Source organism: Podarcis raffonei, chromosome 3 (assembly GCF_027172205.1).
Source record: "Podarcis raffonei isolate rPodRaf1 chromosome 3, rPodRaf1.pri, whole genome shotgun sequence".
Classification (NCBI taxonomy): domain Eukaryota; kingdom Metazoa; phylum Chordata; class Lepidosauria; order Squamata; family Lacertidae; genus Podarcis; species Podarcis raffonei.
The window spans coordinates 88,736,510-88,759,531 of record NC_070604.1 but is presented as its reverse complement, the minus strand read 5'-3'; the positions used below and the strand labels follow the sequence as shown (position 1 = coordinate 88,759,531).

At 46.4% G+C, this 23,022-nt stretch overlaps 1 pseudogene; it reads right to left on the bottom strand.

The window, feature by feature from the left end:
- Positions 1-8,565: 8,565 nt before the first annotated feature.
- Positions 8,566-14,896, bottom strand: LOC128411587 (uncharacterized; annotated as a pseudogene).
- Between the last annotated feature and the right edge of the window lie 8,126 nt (positions 14,897-23,022).

Here is a 23,022-nt window from a genome sequence, read left to right as displayed (position 1 = left end):
TGCCTATTTGCATCACTCTTACTTCATGATGAGAGAGAGAGAGAGAGAGAGAGAGAGAGAGATGTTGTTGTTTAGTCGTTTAGTCGTGTCCGACTCTTTGTGACCCCATGGACCAGAGCACGCCAGGCACTTCTGTCTTCCACTGCCTCCCGCAGTTTGGTCAAACTCATGCTGGTAGCTTCGAGAACACTATCCAACCACCTCGTCCTCTGTCGTCCCCTTCTCCTTGTGCCCTCCATCTTTCCCAGGTTCTGCTTCTGGGCTTCCTGTGAGCATCTTGTTGGCCACTGTGAGGACAGAGTGTTGGGCTAGATGATCCCTTGACCTGTACCAGAGGGCTCATGTTCTTAGGGGAGGCTATCAGGAATTCCCAACCCAGTTTTAATCAACAACAGTGACAATGGCCAAGGGAAGATGTGCTATGTTTTTAGAATGGATTTCCTCCTCCTTCCACCACTGGCCGTTCCTCCTATCTGCATTTTAAAAGCTCTTTTAATTAGCCTGCTTGACAGTCCAGAAATGACAGGCTGTGCAGAGAGGAGGAGAGGCACTGAGCTGATGCCTTCATGGTTCCTACTAATACGACAGGAATGGGTGAGCTTACCCACTCACATATTCCCTCCGTCTCTCCTGAAAGCTGAAATATCCTACTTCAGTCATGGGCCACCCCAGCCCACAAACTGTGATTGATGTATGCAGATTATTAACTTACATACAATGCATCAAATCAATTCATCAACTCATACAATGCATCAAATCAATTTTAAGCTGTTAAGAGGCAAGACAATTTCCTAGGAATTTTAAATGTATTTTCTCCTGATGTGTCATGGAGCACAATATATATGGGGAGAGGGTGCAGGATTTATAGCACTCTGCAATACATTTTAATATCCTGAAAATTAGCCAGTTTTGTAAACAGCTGAAATGAATTCCAAGAGCTTTTGCTTGACTCTTGTTCCACCATCTGGGACTGATAATAGTGTAGATGGATTGTCTAAGGATGAGATTCATAATGGGACATGAGATGTGAAGGTTGGTTTATGGCTTAGCAAAATTTAATTACAGAAGTACAGAACTTTTTGAAATTAGAAGAACATAATGTAAATTATGAGCTCCAGTACTTTTTGACTCCATGCAATTTGCTTTGGGCCTCACAGCTGAAATATTTGAGGCTGGATTTGCAAAAGTGGTTTTGTCGTGGAGAGTAATCAAGAAATTAACTTTTCCTCTTGTTTATCACACAGCAGGGCGCTGATTCACATTTTGCTGTCTGATATAAGCCAATGTAAATGTTCAGGCTTCTTACACCTGAGGTGTATTTTTTAAGGACCCACCCTATTTTTCATTATTGCATCTTTTGTAGTTGTAAGTTTTTAAAGTGTTTCAGTATTGTACTTTTAAATTGTTGTAACCTGCCCTGGGACCTTTGGGAGAAGGGCGAGTAAATTGTAATAATAAAAATATCAGTAGACTCCATTTAGGGCTACCTCCAGGGTCACGGATACCATCCAACTGGCTCACCATCTTAGTTTTACCATACTACAATTACTTGGAATTTCTGTCATTCTGAGTGGTGGTGGCCAGTGTCTACTGATACTGATGAGGCGCAAGGCAGAAGGCCAAGAGTTGGTGGACCCAGAGTCAATGACCCAATATGCCAAGATGGTTCCCAGGATCATGGAACAGGTTCTGATCTCTGTTTGAATACCATCCGACAATGTTTGGATTCCAGATTGGAGACCAAACTGTTCCGAACTGTACTGATTTGGATGACTCTGAAGATATTGTCGCTCAGTTTGGTGTGACATCATCCAATTTGGTGTGACAGTTCCCAAGTGCAAGGAGCAGGTTTTGGTCAATGGTTGGATACCACTGAATGCAGTTTTGAATCAAGATGGTATCCAACGGTTACAAAATGCACCACTTTGGACATCTCTGAAGATATTACCATCCATTATTGCTTCAGGTTATTTCCCATTGATAAGTTCAGGATGTCAAATTGCCTGGATGGTATGTTCTGTCCTCTCTTCCTCTCTGGGCTGGCCTTCAAAGGTCACCATTAGAGATGTCCCTCTCCATGAGAGGGAGAGATTGATTTGTTCTTCCACTGGGGTCTGAGGACCACTGCACAAATGCACCACTGTGGCATATGCACTCCTGTTCCACCACATGCACTTTCAGCTTATAAATAAATGAGATTCCCTCCCCAGTTGCTGAGGAAGCACATGGAAAGTAGATGGCATAGTCCACAATCTGAAGCTGATGATGAGGCAGGCAGAGTCCAATTCATGACCCAGAGCACAAATTAAGACAAAAGCACAAGGCTGGCAGGTCAGAATATCGTCCATGGTGCTGCAGAATTTTCTATAACCTAGATTAAGACATGTCCCAATTCCATCTTCTATCTGAAGGAGTCCTTTTTAGAAGGTTTGTCCAGTCCTCGTCCACTTTAAACAGTCTTCATTCCAACCAAGTCCATACTTGCCATCATTGACTCTTAGGCTCCACTGCCCCTGGATGAAAAGTAGAGAGCCTTAAAAATGGTGTGACTCAGGACTTGAACCAGTCAGTTCTCCATCTGTTCCCATCTACTGTGATCAGGAGCATAGGTACAGGAGGTGTTTGGCTAGGGGGACCCTTGGCTCCTCTGAGTCCAGCTCAGGGGGTGCTGTTTCCTGATATCCTGGTTTGGGGACCCTGAGTTCCAGTGACTCCTACCCAGTCTCGCTGTCAGTTCTGGCTCACACAACTAGTATCAGACTTCAGGGAATTGGCTTCTTCCCCTGTGGCAGTGAATAAGAAGAGATCAAACAAAAGGAACATCTTACCAGTTAAGATTCTTTAATAATCACAGTGAAAGTCAAAGAACCAGTCTACCTATTATTATGTATTATTAAAATACATTTTAATATTTTAATGTTTCAATATTTTAATGTATTTTTATTTTGTTTTCAAGTTGTGTTCATTCAACTTATTGGCTGGGGAGGACGAGGTATAAATAAAAAATTATTATTATTATTACCTAGAATGGCGGTGCTCCCAATTAAGGCTCACACCCCCTCCATCCCTATTAATCTACGTCACTCCTACATCTTGTAAACTGAGCTTGTACCCTCTGCACTTTCTGTTCTAAGACTTTCTGAGCTCTTCTCAACCTTGGGGAGGGCGCTGGAGGAATGCTGTCCAATGACTGTGAATCTGTTAACCCTCTCTCTTCCACTGTTTCTTCTCCTAGCTGATCCCCATCCAGTATTTCCCAGCTTCTGCCTTCTAAACTACAGTATGCCCCTCTGCAAACCACTGTTCCAATTCTATTCTGTTCCCCTGCTCCTGGGAAGATTCAGGATCAGGATCAGGGGGAGGGGGTGCCTCCTACCATTCTTCCTCAGTGCAGCCCTCCTCAGCACAGTCCCTGAAAACTAGATTGGTTCCTTCCCATTTGTGTCTGAGTACTGACTGCTGCAGGGATGTGGGTGATGCTGTGGGTTAAACCACAGAGCCTAGGGCTTGCCGTTCAGAAGGTCCGCGGTTCGAATCCCTGCCACGGGGTGAGCTCCCGTCACTCGGTCCCTGCTCCTGCCAACCTAGCAGTTCGAAAGCACGTCAAAGTGCAAGTAGGTAAATAGGTACCGCTCCGGTGGGAAGGTAAACAGCGTTTCCGTGCACTGCTCTGGTTCACCAGAAGCAGCTTAGTCATGCTGGTCACATGACCCGGAAGCTGTACACCAGCTCCCTCGGTCAATAAAGTGAGATGAGCACCGCAACCCCAGAGTTAGCCACGACTGGACCTAATGGTCAGGGGTCCCTTTACCTTTACCTTTACTGACTGCTACAACATCTGAACAGTGCAATCTTGCTTTCCTTAGCACACACCGCCACTGGCTCATTCCAGATGAAGAAGAAATGCATGGCAACCACCAAACGGGGCCTATTTGTTTTAATACGCATTCATTCAGAATGTAATCTTCATTTACCACTTAATGAAACAAACGTTATCGGTATTTTTAATCAGACAAATTGCCATGACTTTCAGTTTAATCCAGATGCTCTCTGGAGTGCACTTAGTGCCAGTACTAAACCAGGATGTTGAAGATGAATATAATGGACTTTGCAAGAGATGAATTGGCAAAGAGCATTGGAAGAAAATGAAACTGTGATCCAGGGAATCAGACCTTTAGGATGATATACTGTATTTGGATGGCTAGTTGGAGGCTGTGAAGTGACTCTGAAATAGTGTAGCAGCTCACCTCTTCTGCACCTTACCAAGGTGCCTCCATACATAATGGCTCATATTACACTTTCTTCATAAACCAAGTGACATTACCATTGCTTCCCCATAGTGGAATCCTATATTGCTAGGGAGAATATTGCAACCATGTGAGGATGGCCAATTGTGTGGGTCTTTCCTACACAATCAGTCCCTGGATGTTAAAAAAAAAGTGGTTGAAAGAGACCAGTGTGATTAACCATACATTATGGGAGAAGATATTCACACATACTCCCTGCAACATGCAATGCTATCATGAAGTTGCCTCTCTCATGCCACTAGTTGTGAAAGGGATCCTGGCAAGTGCTTTAGACTGGATGCCACTTCTAGGTACATTACACTCTTTCCCCCTCTTCTTACTGTTTTCCATACAGTGGTACCTCAGGTTACATATGCTTCAGGTTACATACGCTTCAGGTTACAGACTCCACTAACCCAGAAATAGTGCTTCAGGTTAAGAACTTTGCTTCAGGATGAGAATAGAAATCGTGCTCTGGTGGTGTGGCAGCAGCAGGAGGCCCCATTAGCTAAAGTGGTCTTCAGGTTAAGAACAGTTTCTTTTTTTTTTTTGAAAATAATTTTTATTAACAGGCCAATCAAATCACATTAATTCCAAATCACATCAGTTCCAAATTAGATAGCCAAATTTTTAAATTTTTGTTGGGGGTACCCATACTTCAAGCTTCGAACGGGATCCAAGCATCTTTCTTGCTGCTGCTTTGATGTATACAGTTCTGTCGAAATAATAATCACAGTTCTATTTCAATCTTCTCTTTGTTGTTTTCCTCATCTTCTTGTTGTTATCATATATTCCTTTCTTTGTGATCTCTGATAGTTTCCACAAGTGGATTGAAAACAAACATTGTTATATCCTGTGTGGATTTTACACTCATCCAAGAGCTATATCAAAATAGACAGACATCATTTCAACATCTCCGTACAAAATGTTTCCCACAGTCTGTCCTGATTTCCACAGGCCTGCCACTCTCATAAATTTTCTCGGGAGCCCTGCCAGGCCGGACTCACATTCCGATATAGTTACACACCATAGTCTTCCTCCCCCTCGTTCCTCCTGCAGGCCGGCCTGCCATTACAGCCTCTTTTTATAACTGCGTCACAGAGAACTTTCTTTCCTTTCTCGATTTTCCACAAGCCATATCTTTGGTTAGTAATTAATTTCCACACAGTTCTTATCCTCCTGCTTGTGATCAGTAAATTGCAACGATTCTTTCTAAGGGGGGATGGTTATTAGATACTCACATAAGACAAAAAAAGAAAAGTCCCCCCCCCTTTTCAGTCTCGCTCCGACATACCAATCCTTTGATGAATCTTCTTCTTCTTCTTCTTCTTGATTTATTGTTGAATCCAGCCCGTCGCTCCACATTCCAGTGATCCCTTTAATTAGCAGTCTTTACTCCCGATCTCACTTGAAGTATGTGCATTTGCTTCTTTCCTAATTGTTTATTTCGAGCTGCTGCAGCCAGTGCACGATTAGAGACAGCGTCAGAGAGAGCTGGACCCACACAAGGGCTTTGTGCCTAGTGCCCTCACCCCCTTCTTTCGAATCTGGGGGTGATTTATGGCCACAGCAGGCAAAGGCAGTGTTCCCCATGTCCTCGGGGCAACAGGGAGGCTGCATACTCCCATATCAGCCTCTTAATTACCTCGTGTGAGCCGGAGAGATGGTATTGTTGGCCATCTTCCAATGCGCCCCTGGTGGCCCCCCAGGTTAAGAACAGTTTCAGGTTAAGAACGGACCTCCGGAACAAATTAACCTGAGGTACCACTGTATAAATCAACTTCATCTTCAGCTACATTTGCCTTCTCAAAAGTGGATTTTGCAGTCAAACTAGTCATGGAAGCATGACAACAACATCACAAAATTCAAAAACTGCATACCAAGCATTTTTTAAGGCCTGTGCCCTAATATTTTAGTTTTATTGCCTGTAACAAAGCACTGTGAACATATTTAAGTCTGCCTTGATCTATTTCAGATGCACCTTAAGCTATTTCAAGTGTTGATGCCTCTACTCAACAAAATGCATTAGCAGGCAGAATGATTATTTCATTCATAGACTAGACATTGGAAACTGGTGCCTCGTGGGTCAAATTTTGTTTAAGATAGGTCCCCAGCTGGTCACTTGCCCAAAGAACACACCCAAGTTCACCTGCTGTCGCTGTCACTACAGTAATGTTACTATTGATTGTATATTGGCTTGAGCTTCCTTCATTGCAGAAAAATGTGGAAAACTCGGGTAATGTACATTCCATGCAACTTTACCCCAGTGTACTCAGTGATCGGGAAGGTTTTTCCAGTTGAACTTCGGCTTGTAGTGCAGCTGTCAAATGCCCAGGAACCCTGAATGTAAAACTGTAACAATCCTTCTACGTGCACATTAAAATGGGAGTTGGTTATTACTGGTTCATGACCCTGGGTGGGGTATGATCAGTGCTTTTTTCTGGGGGGACACAGGGGTAAGCATACCCCTAAACTTTTTGTGAATCTAAGTTTGGCCTCATTAAGGGGTGGTATTTCAATATGAGTAGGAATATGAGAGTATCCCTAAACATTTTTTTACCAAAAAAAAGCACTGGGTATGATTCCAGACAAACAAAGGAAATACTTCTCTACATAGTTAAACTATGGGAACGTTTTAACAGGGGAAGAAACAATTTCATTGGGGAAATCAATGATTACTAGTAATGATGCCTCAGAATACCAGTTGCTGGGGAGCAAGAGAAGAAAAAGACTATTTCTCTAATGTTCTACTTGGGCATTTTCCATAAATTTCTCACTGACCGCTTTGGGAAGCATGATGCTAGACTAGTAGATAGGCCTTTGGTCTCATTGAGCAAGACTCTTCTTATGTTCCTGTACCCCACAAAATTTGTTCTTAGGGGTTTCTCCGACTATCTTGAGCAGATTTGGAGATGGTGTGGGATGCATGCAGGAGGGGGAGGGAAAATATCTGTTGCACAAGCAAAAGTTGTTTCACTTGCACAATTATTTAGTTGAACATTGAAGTTCAGACTCATACCCATTGATAGACCAAACTTCTACGATTTTTTCTAATCCCCATTGAAGAAGTCAACAACTACAAACAATTTGTACTTAAATTTGCTTGATTTATATTTTGCGGGTTTTACTTTGACACAGAATCTACTACAGTACAACTGGTAACATAATAACTGCACTGATAAACCAATGATGGCAGGATATTCTGTCTACACCAGGAATGGAGAACTTGTGGCCTCCCAGGTGCTGTGGGACTCCAATTCCCATAATCCCTGATTGTCACAGAGCCAGCTAGTCAGTAAATCACACAGATCAAAGCCAGAGTAAACTATTTATTACAGAAACACAATCTTCACAGAGTTGGCTGAGTTTCAGGCCTAATGAGCACAGCAGTTCGTGCCCCGTAGGTCCTATTCATGGAATCAGTTGTCAAGACTAAAAGTCCCCACCTCCCCACAGCCGTCTGTCTCCTCCTCTCCAGGGTTTCTTGCTTCTCTTCTTTGGCGATCACTCATAGCCGAGTATGATTGTCTTCCATGAACATGGTTTTAACAGTGAGTCCATGAGTGACTGTGGAGGCTAAATCTTGCAAGCAATAGTAGACTGTACCTGCATGCAACCTGTCTTTGCTCCTCCTTTTTCATACCTCTCTTGGTGCTGGGAGCCAGAGAGGAGGGAAGCTGTTGTAGCAGGTGGCAGAAAATGCCAATGACACTTCACTAGCCTGACTCATCTCTGCCTCTTGACCTCCTCTGCCTCCTCCCACTTGCCTGCTTCAGCTTCTACCTCTGATTCTTGGCTTCTGTCTGCCACCGATTCTGCCAATTCACTGAGCCCTGTTACCCCTTCAGCTTCCAACACCTCCTCTTCCCAATCTTCTCCCCCTTCTCCCTGTGACCATTCATTGTCTCACCACCAGTCCTTGGTTTCTGAGCCTTCCTCCCTTGGTTTCCCCCCCCCCCCCACAATTCCTCCATGTCCAATCAGTCTGTGGCACTGATCCTTGGCCATTCCAGCTGGGGCTTATTGGAGTTGGAGTCCGAAAACATCTGGATTGCAACAGGTTCCCCATCCCTGGCCTGCACACACCTAGAAAGGCTAGAGCAGCCATGCAGGAAAAGTGTGGCCAGTTTTCTTCCTTCAAATAACATTATCCCATTTGGAGTAATGGCATTAAAAAGAGTCTCAGGGTGAACTAGAAAATAATAAATTCTTATTGAGAGCTCACTTTAACTATAGGAAATGCAGAGTGATAAAACAGAACTCTTCAATCAAACAGCTCTCAGACTGGCAAGTGATACGTGAGGTGAATGTGCATCACCTGAACTCTTGGTTGGTCAATAGGCAAGGCTTTGCCTTTTAGGTAGCCCAAATATTTGAGGAGGACTAAGTCTGAGGGGAGGAACACCTTGAAAATTATAACTATTAGAAAATTGGTGGGGAACCTTTAGCCCTCTAGATTAAGCTGCATTTCAGCTAGGGGCAACCATGAGGCAAGGTGAGACAGCTGCCTCAGGCAGCAGGATCCCTAGAAGCAGCAGATCCAGCCTCCAGTGAATACATTGCCCGCTTCTGCTGCCACATTTGTGGAAAGGTGTGGCTGGTGCTGGAGGAAGAGCAAACAAAGACTTTGAGTGGAAAGGCAAAGAGGAAGGAAGAGACTTTGTGCTGTGTAGCAGCAGCAGCCTGGAGACTTTGCAGAGAGCAGCAATCCCACCCCCCCTCCCCATAACCCACTTCATTGTGGCACAGGCATTGAAATATACTCAGAGTCGCAAAGTGATTTCATGCTCTTTATTCAGCTCATAGTGGTGAGGAGGAATGAATGAATGTCCCCTCAATGTATCTGCTTTATATACATTATTTACACAATGGGCTGCACATGATTGGCTAATTCCGGAATTCTACTGTAAGCCAATCAGGTTTTGGATTCACTTCTATCTGGAGAATGACTGGGTGGTTCCTGCCAACCAATCATACTGCTGCATTGTTCTAGGACCAATCAGACTGCTGCATTCTGAATCCTATTGTTCTAGGACCAATCAGACTGCTGCCTTTTGGATCCTATTGTTCTAGGACCAATCAGGCTGCTGCAGTTTGGATCCTATTCAACTCAGTACATAACACCCCTCCCCTCTAAGTGCCAGTCCTGCCCGGGAGATCGCATTCATAGTCCTTAAGGTACACCGGCGGCCTACGTGTGCGTTGCGGCCTGGGGTGTTCTCTGGTCCGGGGTTCAGGTTCTGGCTCGTGTTCCAAGGATGCTGGCTGTGATGGGGCTGTTTGGTCTGGCGCAACCGGCTCGCTCAGTCGTGGTTCTGGTTCCGGTGTCCTTCCGGCCTCACGGGTCCTCTCTGTATTTACTGATTCTGCCTCTCCTGCTTGCCCCTGCTGCTCTATGGGCCTCACTGCCCCACTGTTCCCTTGGGACTCCTCTGACCTGTCCTCCTCCTCCTGGTTTTCTCCCGGGAATCGTCGCCGTATCTGGTCGCGGTGGCAGCGCCAGCATTGCCCCCCATCTGTTAGCACCTCGTACGACACAGGGCCAGTGACCCTGGTGACTGTGGCAGGTACCCATGCAGGGCCTGCCCCAAAATTCTTTGCGTACACTGGGTCCTGGGCCTTGAAGGTCCGGGGGTTCCTGCCTTCCCCCACCACTACCTCATCCTGAGCTCTATCGGGGTGAAGGCGGTCCAATCTGATTGCAAGGCGCCGACCCATTAGTAGTTCAGTGGGGCTCCGGCCAGTCGTTGAGCTGGGGGTGCTGTGCTGTGCTAGAAGGAATGTGGCAAGGCGGTACTCCCAATCCCCTTGTGTCATGCGGCGAAGGGTGTCCTTGGTGGTCCGCACCATGCGTTCTGCTTGGCCATTGGTGGCAGGGTGGAATGGCGCTGAACGGATGTGGCGGATGGCGTTCTGCGCTGTGAAGGTTTGGAATTCTCCTGACGTAAATGCAGTCCCGTTGTCTGAGATGAGAGTGTCAGGGAGCCCGTGGGTTGCAAACAGCCTGCGTAGTACCCAGATGGCTGCGGACGTAGAAGTGGACGGTGCCAGTGCGACTTCCAGCCATTTGGTGTAGGAGTCCATCACTATGAAGAATGTTTTCCCCTGAAAGGGGCCAGCGAAGTCCACATGCAGGCGTGACCATGGTGCTCGGGCGGACTCCTAGGACTGGACTGGGGCCCTTGGGGGATCTGGGCGGGATTCTTGGCAGGCCTGGCAGTGTTTGACCCAGGCCTCTATCTCTCCGTCGATCCCCGGCCACCACACATAACTCCTGGCCAGGGCCTTCATTCTTACTACCCCTGGGTGTGTCTCGTGTAGGGCTGTGAGGACCCTTTTGTGGAGGGGCTGGGGAACAACGACCCTGCTTCCCCATAACAGGCACCCCTTGTGGGCCAACAGTTCATGTTTGCGGGTTGTGTAGCCGGTGAATTCTGGCCCGGGGCTGCTGCTGGGCCATCCCCTCCACACCCAGCCCAGGACCCAGGAGATGACCCTATCTTTCTTGGAATGGTGTGCAACTTCTTGTGCCTGAATGGGGCAGTCGGGAAGCAGCTCCAGGCTCGTAACCTCTTGTGCAGGTGCTGGGTCAGGGCCTGTTTCCGGTAGTGGTAGCCTGCTGAGGGCATCCGCATGGCCCATCGCCTTCCCAGGGCGGTGAATCAGTGCATACTGGTAGCTGGCAAGGAAAATTGACCACCTGAGGACGCGAGGAGACAGCACTTGGGGGGTCTGCTTTTCGGGGGCAAACAAGCCAAGCAACGGCTTGTGGTCAGTCACCATGGAGAAGGGCCGCCCGTACAAGAAATCATGGAATTTTTTTACTCCCTTCACGATTGCCAGACCCTCCTTGTCGATTTGCGAGTAGTTCCGCTCGGTTGCGTTGAGTGTCTGGGAAAAGTATGCCACCGGTACCTCTCTTCCATCCGGGAGTTGGTGTCCCAGGACAGCGCCAATGCCATAGGGCGAGGCGTCGCATGCTAGCACCACCGGCAGCCTCTCATCGAAGTGTGCCAAGACCGAGTTTGAGACAAGCAAGTCCTTGACTGCCTGGAATGCGGCCTCCTGGTGCTGGCCCCACACCCAAGGGGCCCGCTTGTCCAGGAGTCTGTGTAGGGGCTCCGCTACTGACGCCTTGTGGGGAAGGAAGGAATGGTAAAAGTTCAATAGTCCCAAGAAGGCCTGAAGTTCAGTCTTGTTCTTGGGCGCTGGGGCATCACAAATGGCCCGTACCTTGTCCCCAGTCGGGTGGACCCCTTCTGCGTCCACCATAAATCCCAGAAAGCCCACCTGAGGCACTCCTAGTAGACATTTTTCCTCTTCACCTTGAGACCCGCCGTCTGGAAACGGTGCAGAACGGTGCGGAGGCGGTCCTCAAACTCCTCTGGTGTGGGCCCGGCAATCAACACATCATCGAAGAAGGGGGTGACGCCAGGAATCCCTTTAAGGAGCGAGTCCATTAGATTCTGGAATATGCCTGGTGCCACGCTGACACCAAATTGCAGCCGCTTTACCCTGAACGCTCCTCTGTGCGTCACAATCGTCTGTGCCTCTGCTGTGGCCTCATCTACTGGCAGCTGTTGATATGCTTGGGCCAAGTCCAGCTTGACAAAAAATTTTGACCCAGCCAGGGTGGCAAGGACATGGCTGACCACTGGTACTGGGTATGCATGGGCCGTGAGGGCCTTGTTTATGGTACATTTGTAGTCTGCGCAGATGCGGACCGAACCATTAGGCTTGACGGGTGTGACGATTGGGGTTTCCCAGGGGGCATTGGGCACCGGCTCCAGCACGCCTTGCTCCACGAGCCGGTCCAATTCCTCGTCTATACGGGGTTTCAGGGCGAACAGGACCCGGCGGGCCTTGAGCCTGACCGGTCGTACTGTGGGGTCAAGCTGTAGAGCAATGGGGGGGCCCGTATAGTGTCCCAATTTCCCATCGAAAACCCCCGGAAATTCCTTGCATATGGCGTCCACATCCACTTGTAAGCTGGTGTGGTTCACCCAGGTGACGGCTATCCCCAGTGGTCCAAACCATGCCAATCCCAGTAAGCTAATGTAGGGGCCCTTGACCACAAGCAAGTCCAGTTGCCGTGTCCGCCCTCGGTATTGCACCCTGAAGGTCCCCACCCCCATTGTGGGGACCTTACGTTTCTGGAAGTCCCGGAGGGTGAATGGGGCCGGCCTGAGTTTGGGACCCCCAGTAGGACACAGTTTCCTTAAGGTCCTTGCCGAGATTATGGATAGAGTTGAACCCGTGTCAAGCTCCATGCGGCATGGGGCCCCCTCTATCTGTACCTCTACATAAATTTTCTCTACGTTGGGGTGAGGCAACTGGTATACCTGGAAGTCCATGAGCTCTGTCGAGTTGCCTTGGTGCGTTGGGCCCCGGGACCTGGGGCTCTTGGATTGGTCATCTGATGCCTGGCGTCGGGTGGGCCGAGCCCGACACACCTGGGCGATATGTCCCAATTTTCTGCACTGCCTGCACTCTGCGTTGCGGAAACGGCATGTCCTCCTCTCGTGACTTTCTCCACAGCTTGCGCAGTTCCCTCCTTCTCGTCCAGGCAGCTGTGGTATGTGGGCTGCTTGAGTGCGCTGCTGTACTCGGTGCACCTCCTCCCTGTTGGATCCTGAGTCGTCGGTGAGGTCTTCGTGGTGGACCCTCGGTTGGGACGGCTGGCTCGACCGTGCCTCTTGCGTCGACCTCTCGGCAGCTTCCGTTGCCAGGGCCTCCTCCAGAGCGACCTGGAACGTTAGGTTCTTCTTAGCGTAGAGGCGTCGTTGCAGCTTCTCATCCTTCAGGCCACCGACAAGGCAGTCACGAAGCATGTTCTCCAGCTCTGAGAAGTTGCAGAACCGGGCAGCTTGGCGGAGAGAGGTCACAAACCCAGTTATGGTTTCTCCAGGGGCTTGCCGCTTTGTGTAGAAGGCATTTCGACGAGCCACCACTGAGGGCTGTGGTGAAAAGTGCACCTTCAGCTGTTCCATTATTGTTTTGTATGGAACAGTAGCAATGTCTTCAGGCGCAAGTCAAAAAAAAAAAAATTTTCCTTCCAGTAGCACCTTAATGACCAACACACTTCTTCAGATACACAGATTCTTCAGGCGCAAGGAGAGCCCAGGCGATTTCAAACGTCTCCTCTCCGCAGACGCTGAAGAATATTGCCCTCTTCTTGGCGTCTTCTTCATCGGTGACCCCTTTGGCTTCTAGGAGGAAGGTGAAACGGGAGGCGTACGCTTCCCAGTCTCCAGGTGCTGGGTTGAACGGCGAGAAGCTGCTGTCGGTTGCCATTCTGAGTTCCTTGTGTTCCGGAGCTGAAGCCTGGATACACGGTGCGAGGCAGCGGTGTGGCAGGTGGCGGTGCTGCGGTGCTGTGTGTGGCAGTCAGCTCAGCAGGATCCCACCTTCGTCACCAGTGAAATATACTCAGAGTCGCAAAGTGATTTCATGCTCTTTATTCAGCTCATAGTGGTGAGGAGGAATGAATGAATGTCCCCTCAAAGTATCTGCTTTATATACATTATTTACACAATGGGCTGCACATGATTGGCTAATTCCAGAATTCTACTGTAAGCCAATCAGGTTGTGGATTCACTTCTATCTGGAGCATGATTGGGTGGTTCCTGCCAACCAATCATACTGCTGCATTGTTCTAGGACCAATCAGACTGCTGCATTCTGAATCCTATTGTTCTAGGACCAATCAGACTGCTGCCTTTTGGATCCTATTGTTCTAGGACCAATCAGGCTGCTGCAGTTTGGATCCTATTCAACTCAGTATATAACAGGCATCCTGACACTGGGGGTGCTCTGGGCCACCTACCATAATGCTGGTGCATCTGCATGGGGGGGGGGGACGCAACGAGAAGCAGCAAGCTATGTTTCATCTCAGGTGCCAAAACCTCCCAGGCCACAACTGTCATCATGCTTGAGTGCTGAGTCTCTCCATCAATTTAGACATTATGTGTGGTGTCATGGTTAAGAGCAGTGGACTCATAATCTGGTGAACAGGGTTCGCGTCTCCGATCCTCCACATGCAGCTGCTGGGTGACCTTGGGCTAGTCACACTTCTCTGAAGTCTCTCAGCCTCACTCACCTCACAGAGTTTTTGTTGTGGGGGAGGAAGAGGAAGGAGACTGTTAACTGCTTTAAGGTTCCTTAGGGTAGTGATAAAGCAGGATATCAAGTCCAAACTCTTCTTCTTCTTCAAGTTCTTGTGATTGCACAGATAAATCTCAAAATTATGACTGCAACATAACCAAGAAAAGCAGTTTTGAAAGTTGTTATTTGAAATCTGAATCTGTGTCCATTTGCTCCCGGTGAATTATGAAGCAGACTTGGATTCATTTTCATACTGTGGTTCTCAGTTTGTAAAATGGGAATGCTAATGGCTAGCCAAAAGATACCTCCTGTAACTAAATGCTGCATCTGAAGCCTTAAATATGATGCATGTGTAGTTCGGTCCTATATACGTTTATTTGCAAATAAGTTCCGCTCACTGCAAAGGGACCTACCAAATAGGATTGCAGACTAACACAGCTGTCCAAAATATACTTACTAGGAGGAAGAAGAGCTCTGGGCCAGATCTAAAGCACAGCAAATCCTCATCTGGCCCACAGACTCACCTCCTCGGTCCTGCCCTTCTCCATACCTAGCTATGACTACCCTGCTGCCCCCAGCCATAACTAGGGGATACGTTTTATTAAGCTCAGGGAAACCTACAACTGAGCAACCACGCTCAGGATTTCATCCTTAAATTTCCTGGACTTTAACTTGTATGTATTTTAAAAGATCTATAAGAATGTTCCCCCATCTTGTAAAAGCACCAAGAAATGTTTCAGTTAAAGGTGGGATACTGTAAATAAAGAACAACTGTCATTAAAAGGAAATAGAATGTATCAGTGTGAACCAGCTGAGGAAATCCCCAAAAGGTGAGGTTGGTTATCCTATATGCTTAAAGGTAAAGGTACCCTGCTTATTTAATTCTCCCTGCTTATTTAATTTATATGCAGAATACATCATGCGAAAGGCTGGGCTGGATGAATCCCAAGCTGGAATTAAGATTGCCGGAAGAAATATCAACAACCTCAGATATGCAGATGACACAACCTTGATGGCAGAAAGTGAGGAGGAATTAAAGAACCTTTTAATGAGGGTGAAAGAGGAGAGCGCAAAATATGGTCTGAGGCTCAACATCAAAAAAACGAAGATCATGGCCACTGGTCCCATCACCTCCTGGCAAATAGAAGGGGAAGAAATGGAGGCAGTGAGAGATTTTACTTTCTTGGGCTCCATGATCACTGCAGATGGTGACAGCAGCCACGAAATTAAAAGACGCCTGCTTCTTGGGAGAAGGGCAATGACAGGCCTAGACAGCATCTTGAGAAGTAGAGACGTCACCTTGCCAACAAAGGTCCGTATAGTTAAAGCCATGGTTTTCCCAGTAGTGATGTATGGAAGTGAGAGCTGGACCATAAAGAAGGCTGATCGCCGAAGAATTGATGCTTTTGAATTATGGTGCTGGAGAAGACTCTTGAAAGTCCCATGGACTGCAAGAAGATCAAATGCATCCATTCTTAAGGAAATCAGCCCTGAGTGCTCACTGGAAGGACAGATCATGAAGCTGAGGCTCCAGTACTTTGGCCACCTCATGAGAAGAGAAGACTCCCTGGAGAAGACACTGATGCTGGGAAAGATGGAGGGCACAAGGAGAAGGGGGCGACAGAGGACAAGATGGTTGGACAGTGTTCTCGAAGCTACAAACATGAGTCTGTCCAAACTGCAGGAGGCAGTGAAGGACAGGGGTGCCTGGCGTGCTCTGGTCCATGGGGTCACGAAGAGTCGGACACGACTAAACGACTAAACAACAACAACAACAACAAAGGTACCCCTGACCATTAGGTCCAGTCGCAGACAATTCTGGGGTTGCGGTGCTCATCTCACTCTATAGGCCAAGGGAGCCGGCGTTTGTCCACAGACAACTTCCAGGTCATGTGGCCAGCATGACTAAGCCACTTCTGGTGAACCAGAGCAGCGCACGGAAATGCCATTTACCTTCCCGCCAGAGCGGTACCTATTTATCTACTTGCACTTTGATGTGCTTTCGAACTGCTAGGTGGGCAGAAGCTGGGACCGAACAACGGGAGCTCACCCCATTGCAAGGATTCAAACCGCCGACCTTCTGATCGGCAAACCCTAGGTTCTGTGGTTTAGACCACAGCGCCACCCGCGTCCTATTTCCTATATGCTTAGATGGTCTTAACTAATTAACTCAGGCTTGACCTGGTAATACAAAAAGGGAAAGCCAAAAACCACATCTTTTCATATTCATATCACAGCCTTTAAGATATGAAAGTGATAACCATTGTTTGCCTGGACCTCATAATTCATTCCCAAACCAGCACCACATCCTTATTTGGGGCTGCTGATAAAAGCGTGAGAAATTATCTCATGATCTGGCTGTTCCAGGTGGTTACCATTTGCAGACATTATGGCTACGACATCAAGCCTCACAAGGCAAGCTTGTGTTTTCCTCAACCACATTGCCATGGTAATGTATGCACCAAGCTTAAGTGGAGGCTGATAAGCAGAAAGGTGTGGGATCATCAAACACAAATCAATCCTGTAACACACCTTTCCTGAACCGCAGCTTTGGTGTTCAGTCATGCAAGATGTTCAGTTTAATGCATCTGATCCTATAAAGCAATTAAACACATGATTAATTTTGAGTACATATTTAGTCCCAGCGATGCTGGTGGAATTACAATCATGATTATAAGTTAAGCATGTGTGTTATGGGATCTGAACAAAACCTTGCACTGCCGAGGTTGCATTGAATGTACTCACTGGGGCTAGAAGTAACTGAAAACACCTTGGAGGGAAGAATTAAAATTCAGAATTATCTTGAAATTTTAAAAAGGAAGCTCAGGACTAACTTTTAAAAATGTGGGGAAGTAGGGGTGGGGAACCTGAGGCCCTTCAGATGTTGTCCTATCATCCCTGATCTTTGGCTGTGATGGCTGTGGCTGATGAGAGCTGCAGTCCAACAGAGTCTAGATGACCATGGATTCCATGATGTAATGGGGAGGAAATGTAGCAAAACAGTAATACATCTTGAAAGAGCCTTGAGGTTATAGCACACCACAAATTATGTTTGAATGACCACATAATACTAATCTAAAGAACAAAAAAAAATCATTATTTTACTTTGTTGTGGTGATTAAGACTCAGCTATAAAATATGGCAGCTTTCTTCAAACTGAAGGGCTATCCTGAAGCACAAGAGTCAATCTAATGGGCTTGAGAGAGAGAGAGAGAGAGAGAGAGAGAGAGAGAGAGAGAGAGAGAGTGTGCATCCAGAGGAGTAGAAGTTGTTCCATAGGCATGGTGCAACACAGAAGGCCCTATAAGTGGGCAGTGAAGTTCTTAGGGGGGTTTCCCTGTCTGGTTGTGTGAATAAATTAACCAGGTATCCAGATTGCCAGAATGTCTATCAAAATCCCTATCCCTATCCCTTTTTTTGCATACAGCCACTGGGTTGCTGATGGGTATTGTGAATTGTCCTTTAGCCATGAACTATTCATTTTAAGACAAATGGGTTACTCTAGAGCAGTAAAGGTAAAGGGACCCCTGACCATTAGGTCCACTCACAGACGACTCTGGGGTTGCGGTGCTTATCTCGCTTTATAGGCCGAGGGAGCCGGCGTTTGTCCGCAGACAGCTTCTGGGTCATGTGGCCAGCATGACTAAGCCGCTTCTGGTGAACCAGAGCAGCGCTCGGAAACGGCATTTACCTTCCCACCGGAACAGTACCTATTTATCTACTTGCACTTTGACGTGCTTTCGAACTGCTAGGCTGGCAGGAGCTGGGACCGAACAACAGGAGCTCAACCCATCACGGGGATTCAAGCAACTGACCTTCTGATCGGCAAGCTCTAGGCTCTGTGGTTTAACCCACAGCGCCACCCGCGTCCCCTCTAGAGCAGTACATACACCCGAATCAGAGTTTAGTCCTTCAAACTGCAACCATCTTTTATCATGTTCTACAGCTCGAAGGACATTATTCATGGATTTGCTAAGCCTCTCATTGATACTATGCAACCCATCTATTATTCTGCGTAATCACTCGTTTTCCATCTCTGTAATATTAATTTCTCAGCTTCCATCTGCATGGCCCTAAGCAACCATCTTTCCTTCTTTTGATACTGATCTCCTATTATTGGTAAGTTCCCTATTATCACAGCACTTTCCTTTCAGCTTTTAAACTGAATACATTCATACAGTAAATATTAGTTATAGTCTTAAAACTGTGCCCCAGCAGCCAACATCCTTTCATACGGGGCTATGCCTTTGTGTAGCTGTTGCTTTTTCTAGTAAAAGGCTGTATGGTTAGAGCAGCGTGAAGTCAAAGAGCTTTTAGGGCATCTAGTGGTGCAGAATGGAAGCTACATATTCATGCAAAGAGGATTTATTTGTCTCCCTGGTGAGTATAAATGCACTCCCTGGATTATATGGCTAATGGGTGTTGCTGCTCTGTAAGAGTGATCAACTGGCCTGCATCAAAGTCACATGCCCAGACTAGATTGTTTTCATAACCCCTCTTTTTACACCTTGAGCGATAAAACTGTACTTCTCTTTCGTTTTACTATAGTCTGCAAGCATTTTGGATCGATGCTTGCAGACTATTTGGACCTCCTCCAGTAAATAATTGAATGCATTTGTATCACTAACGTACCTGAACCTTCACATGGACTCATCCTGAGACCAAAAGCAGGACTGTAAAGCCTCATGTTCCCAATAGGAGAAATGGCAGAATTGAAAATCACGATTCTGCTTTGTGTGCAAAATTCAAAGCACATTCTGTGTCATCAAAGCATTTACATCTAGGGGAGCCCCAATCCTTTAAATTATTTCTTGACTGTATAATAGCTCCAGCCAACTTAACGGGGGAGGGGGGTATCAATGTAAGGCAGAGTACTCTCTATAAGATGTGACACCTTCTGGTTTATATTTCATTTTCTTATTTAGAACAGCTAATAGGATGTCAGGTCTCACCCTAAAGCAACAGTCTTGCATAAGCCAGCAATTCAAGTCTGAAATATTGCTTACTGAGAATGCATAGGAGCCAACTCCTAAAATAGTTGAGGGGGCTCCTGCCCCCAAGTTAGGGGGCATTGCCATTCAAAAGGTGTGCATGTGCTATGTCATGTGATTCATTATGTGGGGTGGGGCTTACCTCAGCCCCCCAATATTTTATTCAAGTTGACACCCCTGAAGAAGTTCCATTGAATTCAATGGAATTCCATGATTAGAATGTGTTTGTTGTACAGTCATACCTCGGGTTACAGACGCTTCAGGTTGCGTTTTTTCAGGTTACGGATGCACCGAAACCCGGAAGTTCCGGAACGGGTTACTTCCAGGTTTCGGCAGTCACGCATGCGCAGAAGTGCTAAATAGCACTTTGCGCATGCGCAGAAGCAACAAATCACAACCCACACGTGCGCAGATGTGCCGCTGCAGGTTGCGAATGCTGCGGGTTGTGAACATGCATCCCGCAGGGATCACGTTCGCAACCCAAGTGTCCACTGTATACCCTAGAGCTTCTTGTAGCATTTAAAGGCACAGCATGCAATACTCCCAGGATTCTTTTAGGGAATCCATGATGACTTAAAGCGGTATGATACTGCTTTAAATGCATAGTGCAGATGGAGCCTCAGTCCAAATAAAGTCACTATAATTTAGGTCAGGCAAGAGCAAAGGTGCCAGATCCTCGAGGCCGAGGCACTGTGGGTCCCCCCAGTATATTTTTTTGAAGGGGCTGGGCCCCCTCAATGTTCCGACAGCCCCCCTCACGACATCAGTATGTTGCGTGCATGGTGTCAGGACGTCGTGCAGCGTCAAATGCAAGTCCCCTTAATCCTCCAGAGAAAGTGGTGCCTCTGGTCAAGAGCAAGAACCATTCCACTCCTTTCAGTGGCACTTAGTCCTGACAAACCTTTGCTGGTCTCTGCTCTATTTGCACCAAGCATGCGTGTACTCTATCACCACGATATAATGATATAGTTCTTATATAAGAATCCCTTGCTCATGAGAAGCAATTACAATCTCATATCCCTGTGGCCAATGGGGCTCATCCAGCAAAGATGAAACAGACGGAGACCATCAGCGAAACGTACATGTTTAGGGGAAGTTTTTAATATTTGATGTTTTATTCTGTTTTTAATCTGTTGGCAGCTGCCCAGAGTGGCTGGGGAAACCCAGCCAGATTGGTGGGGTATAAATAATAAATTATTATTATTAATTATATTATATTATATTATGTACATTCCTAAATGTCAGGTTTTTCATTGTTCAAATGATGCCTGAGACTTTATATTTTACAAAATAGATACCAACCATTCAGGGACCACAGCACTATTAACACTGAAATGCCATTCAATATCAATCAGAGCAACCATACAGCAATACCAATGCAGTAGCTCTCTCGATTCTTTTGAATCTAGGCTAGCAAAAGGTTTTAAGAAACCATGTTGTACAATCAGGTTGACCTCTATGAAGTTCTATGGGGTGTGTTTTGTTTTGTTTTGTTTTATTTTGTTTTGTTTCTTGTTTTGTTGCTGCTGCTTTGTAGAAACATGGTGGGGGTGGGGAGTGGGAATGATGCTGCTGCTATCTAAATCCTCCATTTGAAGCCCAGCTCTGCCCATGCACAAAAGCCATGAAAGGAAATAGATGAAGGCAGAAGGGGCATCCAGCCTTCTTAAGATCTCAAGAGACAGCATTTGACAGAAATTGCAGAGTAACAGCAATACAGAACAGTCAAGGGTGATTGAGCACACTTTCAGAGACAATTATTTTGCGTGGCGGAAGCATTTAAATAGATACGAGTCTTGAAGGAAAGGGTGAAAAGAGAAAGAAAACACTGTCAGTAGTGGCTTCTGCTGCAGAAGCTGAGAAAAATCAATAAATATTAACTTACGTAGGAAGAAAGTAGGCATCATACGGAATAATGATGGGGATAAACATTCAAATCCTAGCTTCTCAGAACCAGACAGAAACAACTTAATACAAAATCCTTGAGTGGGAAGAAGAAAATAAGAAAATTTCTTGGGCACACTTCTCCGATAGGCAAAGCCCTGGGGCTGGAGACTTCAGGGTTCGTGGAATTTGTTAGTTAATGTATTTCAATACCTCCAGTCCAAACCATACCTCTGCACCCCACCCCCCCTCAAGCAGAATGCGGGAATGTGAACTGGCACTGTGTCAGTGCTATTTTTCTAGAAACAGAGGTGCCGTAACTCACCATGAATGCCTCCCTTGTTCTCTTATAATAGCAATGGCGCCCGTCTAAGAGGTGCCAGAACGGAGTTGCAGTGAGTTCCGGCTGGGGAAAAAAGCTCTGACTTTGATAACTCTTTCTTGCTTTGATGGAGGATAGAAAGACACATTCATGTACATAGAAACTCCTGAGTTTTGCATGGCTGGGATGCAGCCTATTGTATGAAGGAAAGAGACACATCCATTGTTCTGACCACTTCAGCCTTCGGGCCTGCCCACCACTGGAATTTGGCCCCTGGAAGACTCCGCGTGAAGAAATGTGGCCCTCAGGTTGAAAAGTGTTCCCCTCTGCTTGTTTAGCCCATTCCAGTAAGAATCTTCACTATATTTTAAACCAGCTGCAGTTTCTGAACCATTTTCAGCTGCAGTCCTCTGTACAGTGTCTAGTAATTTTGCCATCACGGGGGGAGGGGGAGAGAGAAGAAGGAGGAGGAAGAGGAGGAGGAGTTTTTTAAAAGACCTTTCTTCCTATCCCTCTCCCTCTCCAGCAGTTCATTCAGACTGTTCACAGTGGAGTGCTAAACTTGTCTTTCTCTGTCTTTGTAACTTAACATGAGGGCAAAGCTAACCTCCTGCTCATGAACTTCAGTAAGAGGAAATGGTCCTTCTTTCATCTGTCACACAAAGCTAGGAGAAGGTAAAGAGAGATCCCCATGAATATTCATCCCTGTTTTGATACACGTTCTTTTGTGTCCTGTTTTCTGCTGCTTCTTTTGTGTTAGTGTTTCCCAGAACATGCGTGCGGCTGAGCATTACAAGGGCAAAATAATGTTCAGAGAGTGAAAGGTGAGCTCAGATAATCGCCAGAAGCCATTTTTAAATTTCCTGTCTGTGTTCGTTTGCAAGATGCCCTGCATTTTATGGGACTTATTTCAAAAAGCTCAATTCTTCAGGGACTTTTGCTTTTGACATTTTGATCAGATATAATCCTGTGTACAATTCGTTGAGGCAGTTGCTGCTGAAATAAATGGCATTTCTGCCTGAACAATACTTGCTGGATCCAATGCAACAGTGGTGAGGGAGTTTTTGTATTTTTCTCCTCCTGTTTATTAATAGGAAATTCTAAGTCCTTTTGCAAAAATTCCTCTGGCTCCATCTTTCTGTCTTCTGCTTTTCCTTGGCCAATTCACTCAGCTGATCAAAAGGCTGCAGTTGTGATTAATGACATCACACTACATAGGCTCTATTTTTGCTTATCAACTTATTTTACTCTGCTTATTTATGCAGAACTTTGCAATTTTAGCCTCATGAAAATACATCTGCATTTTAGTGCAAATTTCTCCTAATATACACATTTGCTATGCTGTTTTGAAAGCCATCTCCCCTAATATAATGCATTTGTATATGTTATTTTCTCCGATAAATGCGTTTTGGTACACATAATTTGGTTGCAAAACC